This window comes from Sturnira hondurensis, unplaced genomic scaffold, assembly GCF_014824575.4.
Source record: "Sturnira hondurensis isolate 20B ecotype Veracruz unplaced genomic scaffold, ASM1482457v3 Scaffold0009182, whole genome shotgun sequence".
NCBI lineage: Eukaryota > Metazoa > Chordata > Mammalia > Chiroptera > Phyllostomidae > Sturnira > Sturnira hondurensis.
The window spans coordinates 1,406,901-1,416,219 of NW_028081813.1; the positions used below are offsets into that span (position 1 = coordinate 1,406,901).

The following is a 9,319-nucleotide window of genomic DNA, read 5'->3' on the forward strand; positions in this document are numbered from 1 at the left end:
AATGTGCAAACTACAGGAAAGAAGAAATGTCTCTCTCAATGAATTTTATCATAACTTTATAAATAAATATTTACATGTAATGTTCAAATTATGTAATATTTTGTTTAAACAGTATTACTTCTGGTTTGGAAGTATTCAGCCATTGTGTTTCTGAATTTATTTCAATAAAAATATGATGCACATTAGACATTTTGGACAAAATTTTCCTTTATTTTAATTGTATTAGCTAGGTGCATTATCCTGCACATTGTACAGACTTCACTGTACTAGTCAGTGGGAACAGTAGATGCCATTGAGTGAGCATGTGTGCTGTGTGGCCGTCACATTCAAAATGACTGAGCGAGTACAGCAACTAATTTGCAACAAATTTTGCATTACGCTTGGGCATTCTTCAACAGAAACTATCTGGGTGATTCAGAAGACCCAACTATGGGCGACTGGTGATGGGCAGCTTCACCTCCTAAAGCTGCCAATCACAGCCTCTCATGCCCTCAATCACAGCCTTTCACTTTCTATCACGTCTCGTGCTGAGTTTTTTGATGGAACATCAAATCACCCAGGTGGCTCAGCCCCTCTACAGCTCAGATTTAGTGCCCTGTGGCTTCTGGCTTTTCCAAAAAACTAAAATCACCTTTAAAAGGGAAGAGATTTCAGACTCTCAGTGAGATTCAAGAAAATGCAATGGGGCAGCTTATGGCAACTGGAAGAACTGTGTGAGGTCTCAAGGCGCGTACTTTGAAGGGGATGAGGCATCATTGTCCTATGTACAATATTCCTTTTATTTGTATGTTCTTCAAAAAATGCCTTTATTTTTTAAAGATTTTATTTATTTATTTTTAGAGAGAGGGGAAGGAAAAGAGAAAGAGAGGGAGAGAAACATCAATGTGTGGTTGCCTTTCATGCCCCACCTACTGGGGACCTGGCCTACAACCTAGCCATGTGCCCTGACTAGGAATTGAACTGGTGACCCTTTGGTTCACAGCCCATGCTCAATCCACTGAGCCATACCAGCCAAAGCTAAATATCTCTATTTTTTGTATTACATGCCTATATACCTTCTGGATAGGCCTCTTATTATCTAATATTCCTAAGATTCCTGTGAGATGGGGATGATTATTACCATTTTTGGGTTGAAGAAACTGAGGCTTCTAGAGGTTAAATGACTTCTTCAAGGTCACTGAATGAACAGAGAGGTATTCAAGATTTACATGTGGTCTGGCTGAGTCCGATGCTTGAGTTTATCTCCAATGGGCCACCTTTGCCTATAATGATCATTTTCCATTGATGAGCATCAGGCTTATAAGATTATAGGGTATAATCTTGCATCCTATATTGCTTAAGTATTGTAGCAAATGATCAAGTCTAATATTGATTGGTCCTTTATGCTTTTCAGTGTCAATATAATTGAAGGTTAGAATTAGATTGAGTTCATAAAATAGAACAAGCAGATGCTAAAGGCAAATTCCTCTCCAGTCGCCCATGGTCAGTTAACTGGCCTCAGGGAAGAATGGTGAGGAGGGAAGCAGTTGGATGCTGACCAGAGAATGAATGGAGAGAAGGAAAGAATGAACAAGAATAGTTTAGGATTGGTTTTAAGAATGTAATTAGCTGCATTTGGGCATTCACTTTGTGGGTCAGCACTGTTATCAGTGTGTTTGCCAACTTAGCAGCATCCTGGAAGAATGGTGACCTCAAAAGCAGAGTCTTGGAGAAGTCCCAGTCCTGAATTTGTTCCTGATTATTTGGCAACTATTGGACACATCACTTCACTTCTCCTCACTTTACTTCTCTTTACTTTACTTCACTTCATCTTTATTTTCCCTGTTACAAAATGCTTTACATTTTAGGCAACTTGCTGTATATAGTCTCCAAAGGAAGATGTGGGGTAAAATAAACTGAAAGCTGGGAAAACTCTTTGGAAAGTGTCCTTTATTTTAAGGAGCTATGCAAGTACGATATGTAATCACGGGTGCAAGATACTGATTTCACTTCTTTAGTTTACTGGATGACGCTCCCACCAACTGAGCCACACGGGCTGGGGCCTGCATTCGCTTCTTTTGGGTTGAATCATTTATGGCCACATCATCTTGACTTACTTTTCTCCATCCTTCTGTGACCCTGAGCCTCTCCAGGACTTGGGTCTTTGAGCTTTCTCACCATCACTGCAGCCAGCGCGGCATCTTTGTAGCTTGCTGCTTCTGGTCGGGGTAAATTTGTCAGCAACTCCCTTGAAAAGATCCTGGTGCTCACTGTCTGAAACATCTTCTGTATGAAAACATCCAGTAGAGAGCCGGTCCACTAGGGGATAGCATATGCAATGGTTCTTTCTCCTGAAGAACTGCATTTTTCAAAAGAGATGCCTTCTGACTTCCTCCTCTCACTTCCCCAAGTAGTTGCTTTCTGTTTGCACTATTATTAGAATCAGGTGCAGATAAAACATTCAAGGAGTACCTTTCTTCCACTTGTGTATTATTCTTGTAATATATATATTACAAGAATATATATATATGTTATATATATATATATATAACCAATTACCAATGGAAACAGCTTCAGGGACGGATGAGGCTTGATACCTACAATTGTCAAGCTGCAGAAAATTTCACGTCATTGAATTTTGATTCTGAAGTGCATTCCATGAATTTTTCTCTCTCCAGTGCTTTGCAACGATATTCAGTGCAGAATCATGCAACTTTAAAGAATTTTATATTCCCAAACTACCCACTAGTGGATTCTTACAAGTTGGATTTTTGACTGTCCTAGATTTTTGACAGGTGCTAGATTATAGAATTTTAAAATTTATATGGTCTACTGAGATTCTGGATGAAACATATTCTTAACTACTGACTAATGAGAGAGCCGTTAACTTGAAAAGCAGAGGAACAGATAATAGCATGAAAATCAACATACATGCTTTGTATTCTTGCATGAATGTGAGGCCACTAGGCCTGTGTACAGAGGTTTCTGCTATTACACTAGCATTTTCTTCAGGAGTAAATTTCAGATATGTCCCAGGACTTGGCTGAGACTACAGTATTAAACATTACATTTTGTATCTGTTATAAAACTATGCTTGAAGTCACTGCATGTTATGCCAATCAAAGCCCCCTACGACATATCCTAAAGAGGCTGGAATAGTTTTAGCAGGAAGTAACATTCATCACACACATACCCATGTGTACATGCAATACTGAAGAATTAAAAAGGAATAACTAATCCACTTCTATTCAACTCCCTTTTTGACTTTTTGGGAAAAAGTCCCTTTTCCCAATGACACCCCCCACCTTTAATTAACTGTGGCCACAAAAATCCTAAGTTATATTTCTGTGGAGCAAAACATTAATGGCAGTGAGTCAACCATTAGATTATGTGCCTGGTAATGACTAGCACCAAGACACATGGGAATTTAAAAAAGAGTCAGAGCCAGAATGTTTTTCAAGGAAACCAGCTGGTAGATATTTGACTACAGCTTAATCAACAGTATTAACACATCTAAAGAAAGACTGTGTCAAACATGGAGGTAGAGGTTGGAAGAGGCTGCACAAATAGCCACTTTTGTTGAAGCAATTCTACAGTCACGCCCTTTGCAAGGTAACTTTGTACCTCCTCTTCAGGAGATGAATCCTTGAATAAAAACTGAACTTGTGATTTGCTTTGGCCCATAGAACACAATGACAGTCACAGTAGGCTGCTGCCAGTCCTAACCTTCTTCTTGCTTTGTTGGAACCATGTCCTGAGAGCAGGCCCAGGCTAGCTTATTGGAGGAAGAGGAACACATGGGTCAGTTCCTCCTATCACCCAGCTTTCAGCCAATGGTTCAGGCATGTGAATGAGATCATTGTAGATGTGCCATCCTCCAGCCAACATACCAGTTATACAGTTGTAGGAGTAAGCCCAGCCAAGAATGGCTGAGGCTTACCTAGGTCAGCAGAACTACTTCGCTGACATGCAAACTTGTGAGCCTTCATAAATGGTTGTTGTTTTAGCCTGCTAAGTCTTGGCATATTTGTAATGTAACCATAGATGGCTGACACGGAGGATATCACTTAAAAATAAAACAGGGCCAAGAAAAAGGAATTTTATCAGCATGAATACACATCGTTCTAAGGAAGTAATCTGGAATATCAAAAAAGAGACCCAGAGTTTAGGTGAGATATCCCTCCAATTCTGACTCCTGCTCTCTGGGTAAGCAATGAGCATTTCAGGTTCTGAGATTTTATAGTCTTGTTAATATACACTCAGATTTTGGATGTCTGTGTTTCAGTGTGATGTGAATTTGGCTGATCACCTTGGATGGCTGTAGGTTGAATGTGACGTTTTCCTTCACCTGGAAATTTGAGAGCATGCCACTGATTTCCAGACTAGCACCAACATTCTCTTTGGTGACGCCAAATACAGAATTCTACCGATCCCTACAGACTCTTTAAGTGTTTGAATTATTACCCAAAGGCAATGCTTTATTTTTAGAGTAATGATATGCCTAAACATCAGTAACAGTGGATACTGAACCAGGATCATTTGTGCTGTGGGTATCTGTTTGGAATACAGAAGAATATTTTGCTTCCTGTTTCAGTAGGATAAGACACAGGCCTGGATTCATTTTAACCTAAATATAGATTTTAAAATAGTGAAGAGTTTTCAAACAATGTTCTTTAGATTATGAAAAAATGTCATTTTCTATTCCTGGATCATTCTTAGTTTTGGCAGTGTTATTAGAATATAGAATTTGAACAAATGGCAGTAAACATTAGTTGGTAATAAATTTAGCACATACTAAGTTTTTTGGTGCCTAGATACAGAATTAAAGGCTAATGAAAATCAAAGGAAACCATAGTCTATGTGACTTTGAACAAAGTTGCCCATAAAAGTTTGGCTGTGGTTATGCTGGAAGTCTTAACTGCATGAAAAAATGAGTTCTACCTGAGGCTGGGAAGAATTTCCAGAGGAGTGACCTTCACATTGGTTACTGAGTGTGTGTAAGCGTCTATGAGGACAGAAAAGAGGGAAGGAGTCTCCGGGAAGTGGTATCAGTGTGTACCAAAGACAGAAACATGCAAAAGAAAGCTTCTTTGCACTGAGAGCTGCAGTATTGTGAACATGAGCAGCTGTGTGTGTGTACACACAAATACAAGTGTATATTTATATAAAGAAAAATATGCCTAGGGACTAATACAACAGGGAAGATCGGTTAGCAATCAGAATTTTAAGAGAGAAATTGCATTAGTGTTAGCTTAATGAAGCACATGGACTTATATTAATCAGGACTCCAGCTCCCAGGCAGGCTTTGGACAGAGCCTTTGCTAACCCCAGGTACAGCAAATGCCTAGAGGTACCAAAGGACTCATTGCCAGGTATTTGCTTTTCACCCTTTTTAGGGAGTCAGACACATTATTAGACCAGAGAGTGCTGGTGCTTTGGTGTTATTATTTAATGGTAATGAATTATGGGGGTTTAATTCTCTCACTCTGAATGACCACATATTATCATTCCATTTGGGGTTGGGTATTCACACTCTGACCTTATTAGCTGCAAACAGACTCCACATTCAGCTCAGCTGCACTTCCCGGGGGAGTGGCAACCAGCCCATTAAAAGCCCTGCCTCATAGTTCCTAAACACATGGAAATCAGGCAGAGCATCTTCAGTTAGGGAAAGCCTGGAAATAGGAAGCAAACTGTTGTCCTTATTTTTCATTAAATCTTTGATCTCACGCTACTGAGAACCTGGGTCAGACTCAGCCTTTAGTAGGGGACCTATAATTGGATTATGGTAAATTGGTTGTCTATTTTGCCTGCCCTCGCTGTAGACTGAATAATGACCTGAAATGCTAGCAGAGTTGCCTAGATTTTGACAGTGCCTGTGTGGGATCTCCATATGTTATTATCAGTAACCGGAGCAGGAAGGAAAAGTATGAAATTTGAAGTCACTGGTTCTTCACTGTCAATTTTCTCTTTCCTAAGGGGAAGTTCAGGTAGGGTAGATCCGGGTAGTCTGACTCTGGGACCAGGATTGGGGCGAGGAAGCAAATGAGTACCATTTGCTGGAATGGAGGATAGCTATTGGGCATGTTCAGGGGTGAACTTCAGTGTTGAGACAGAGAGGAAAGTGCAAACCACAGTGTCAGAGGCAAAGAGTGCTTGAAGGAGAAGAATCAGGCATTGAGGTAGAGAGCCAGGGACCGTGAGAATGGAGTAACCTGAGTTAGCTGAGGTGGAGGGGGTCTCCCCATCTCTGCCTGCACTGGCAACAAAAGCAAGATTCTGATGTGAAAGTTACATAAGATTCCAGCATTTTTGCACATCTGAGCCCATTTAAAAGAAAGTCAGGATAGATGAAAGCTGACAAATAAGAAATCAAATCTTTGAAATATCCTACCCTGTAAATATGGCTTTTAAAAAATTTCTCCATAGTCTTCAAGGGGAAGAGGTAGGTCATTTAGAGTACAATGATTAATAGTGTAGGGTCTGGCCTCAGAGAGCCCAGGGTTCAAATCTGGATGTTGCCATTTACTAGCTGTGAGACCTTGGTCAAATCCTTAGTTATTCTGAGCCTTATTTTTCTCCCTCTGTTAAAGGGGAGATAAAAATAGCATGTGCCTCATCGCATTTTTGTGTTCATTGAGATAAATTATATAAAATGCCTTGCAAAGTAGTATGTTGCAAATGTGGCATATTATTAGCAGTTCCTCCTAAGCTGGTGGTGATGATGATTTTGATATAGAAAAGTCAGTATTTGTGGAAACAAATTAGACAGTTAAGTTAAAGCATGCTGCTTTACAGTGTGGAGTTTCTGAGATACGAATTTGCCTGGTTCAAGTCCTTCAGTTTCTTTTATAGCAGGTTCGGGTCTCACGGCATAATTATTCTTCTCAATACAAATGAGTCCCTGCTCGGAGTCTTTTTCTGTGGGTTTGAAATCCACAGCAGAGACCTAAGCAGGTTGTCGGCAGGGTGCTTCGCAGGGCCTCTTGCTAGCAGATTGTGTTATCTCCTTGGGCAGGACAGAGACCGGCTTTTCCAGGAGATTATGCTGAGGCTAGGCATTCTCAGATGCCTTATCAGTACATACATACACCAGCTTTGACACAGATTTCCTCTTCTTTCCCCTACGTAGGTGAACGGCCATATTCCAAAGACTGTTTTCTTGTTCAAACCTGCCACTCCTTCTCCACAGAGATATAAGCTGATGTCAGGCAGACCGAGGGAAGATGGGAGAGACAATGGCTCCTGAATAACTCCTTTTTAACTTTGAGGATAAATTTTGGAATTGAAAGAGAAAGATATGAGCTCCCCATTTTTACTGTATTTGCAGACATTTCTAACCCTTTTTGATAGTGATCCCCATGGTTTTAGGGCCAGCCCAGCATGGATACACCTAAAAAATGAGAATTTTAATCATTGTAATACTTGTAATGTGATTATTTTTCCTGGTGCATTGGGTCACAGGCTTTCTGCTGATAAAAACAGGTGTTACTTGCTTGCACGCAAACATTTCTATTAGGTGAGGCAAACTATGACATGTTCACCACACTTCCACTTATGGCAAAGGGATCTGTGTCTCTTGAATAGCCTCATTCCCTGATAATTCCTCTACAACAAATTGCACTGACATTGTCTTCAGCCTTACCTCTCATTCCCCCAATATGTCAACCTTCTCCTTGAACTGGCTCAGTTTCCTTTGCCCAGAGCAGGCGGATTCAGTGAGATTTGGGGCCCAAGTTCACTGCTGACCTATTCCTGAATTAGTGCTACCCTGGTAAAGGAATGTGTTCTGAGCCCATCTCTTCCCATTAGGTGGTACCTAGGGGTTGTCTTGCTTCCCAAATTTGGAGTCTGGCTACCTGTAGCGTTACTCTGGGCCCCCCAGTTCACTGAATTGTAGCCTACACCATGTTTATTTTTTTCAGACCCAGAGAGATTTTCTTCGCCTCTCACATGGTCAAGTAGCATGGGATGGTTTACACATCCAAGTGAGTTGCCAACCATGTGTGTGCATGTGTATATGTTTTGAGATTTAGTTTAAGTTCTGTCCTCTTGGCATATTTTAAGTGTATAGTATACTATCCTTAACTATGGTCACCAAGCTGTACATTAGACCTCAAAACTGCATTTGTGATGCATACTGAAATTTTGTACCAACATTTCATACTGAAATTTCCCTTCACCAACATTTCATTTCCCCTCCTTTCTCCCCTCCCTGGACCCTCAAAACCAGCATTGTACTCTCTGCTTCTATCGTTTTGACTATTTTAGATTCTACAGATAAGTGAGATCAGGGGTTTTTTTTTCTTTCGGTGGCTTATTTCACTTTGCATGATGTTCTGCAGATTTTATTTGTTTGTTTGCCTGGTCATAGCACCTACTCTACCCCTCACCAGGGACAGGCCTGGGGGAGGGGGGAGGGGTGACCCTCAGGGTTCCTGTTTGCAACTGCCTTCCCTCTCTTCACCAGGACCCTCCCTGGGGTCTCCTGGGCAGAGGGGCTTCCTCTGCTGATTACCCCTCTTTTGTTTTTCTGGGCTGTGGTTTCTTCCAGTTTGTTTTGATTGTGGATACACTTCCATCTATTGTTTAACTTTGTTAAGCCTTATTGGGATATAATTAATGTGTAAAAATTGCACATATCTAATGTATACATTGTGATGAATTTGAATATATACATATACCCATGATATATTTTAATGTACAAAAATCTGTTTAAATCTCTCCTCGGCTAATGTGCTCCTTGTGTTTTTTTTCCCTCTGATTTTATTTCTCCTTATTACCATATCGTAATTTTAGTTGGAACTCAGAAGGGAAGAAGAAAAACACTACACGCTCAGTTGATCATCTGGAACCAGTAGTCTTTTAATAAATATAGTATGAATATTTAATTCAATGCAAAAATACAACACTTAAACAAAATACCACATAATAAAATAATTTTAATAAAAATTAATATTTCAAAAAGAGATAGTTAATAAATCAGTATAGAAACACTACCGACTCAATGGACTACAAGGGCAAATATATACACTAAGGAAATTCAAATAACCAATAAATGCATGGGAGTATTTAAAAACTTGTTAACAATAAAGTGAATGCAAGTTTATGTAACAATAAAGCATTCTTTTTATGTATCAAAGTGGATTTAAAAATATTTTATGCCCTCCTGTTGGTTGCAGCATAATCCCATACAACAAAATGTTGTGGGTTTGATCCCCAGTGAGAGCACATACCTGGGGCAGGTTTGGTCCTCCGTTGGGGCATGCATGGGAGGCAACCGATCAATGTTTCTCTCCCACATCAATGATTCTCTCTCCCTCTCTCTCACTCACTCTCC

The 9,319-nt window shown here is 40.1% G+C and overlaps 1 long non-coding RNA gene across 1 annotated transcript; it reads right to left on the reverse strand.

Moving 5' to 3' along the window:
* Positions 1–288: 288 nt before the first annotated feature.
* Positions 289–8,174, reverse strand: LOC118994229 (uncharacterized). The gene is made up of 3 exons (XR_005068013.1): positions 8,163–8,174; positions 510–512; positions 289–379 (listed from the first exon to the last, which is right to left on the reverse strand). It is a non-coding gene; the product is annotated as an uncharacterized LOC118994229 (long non-coding RNA).
* Positions 8,175–9,319: the final 1,145 nt, after the last annotated feature.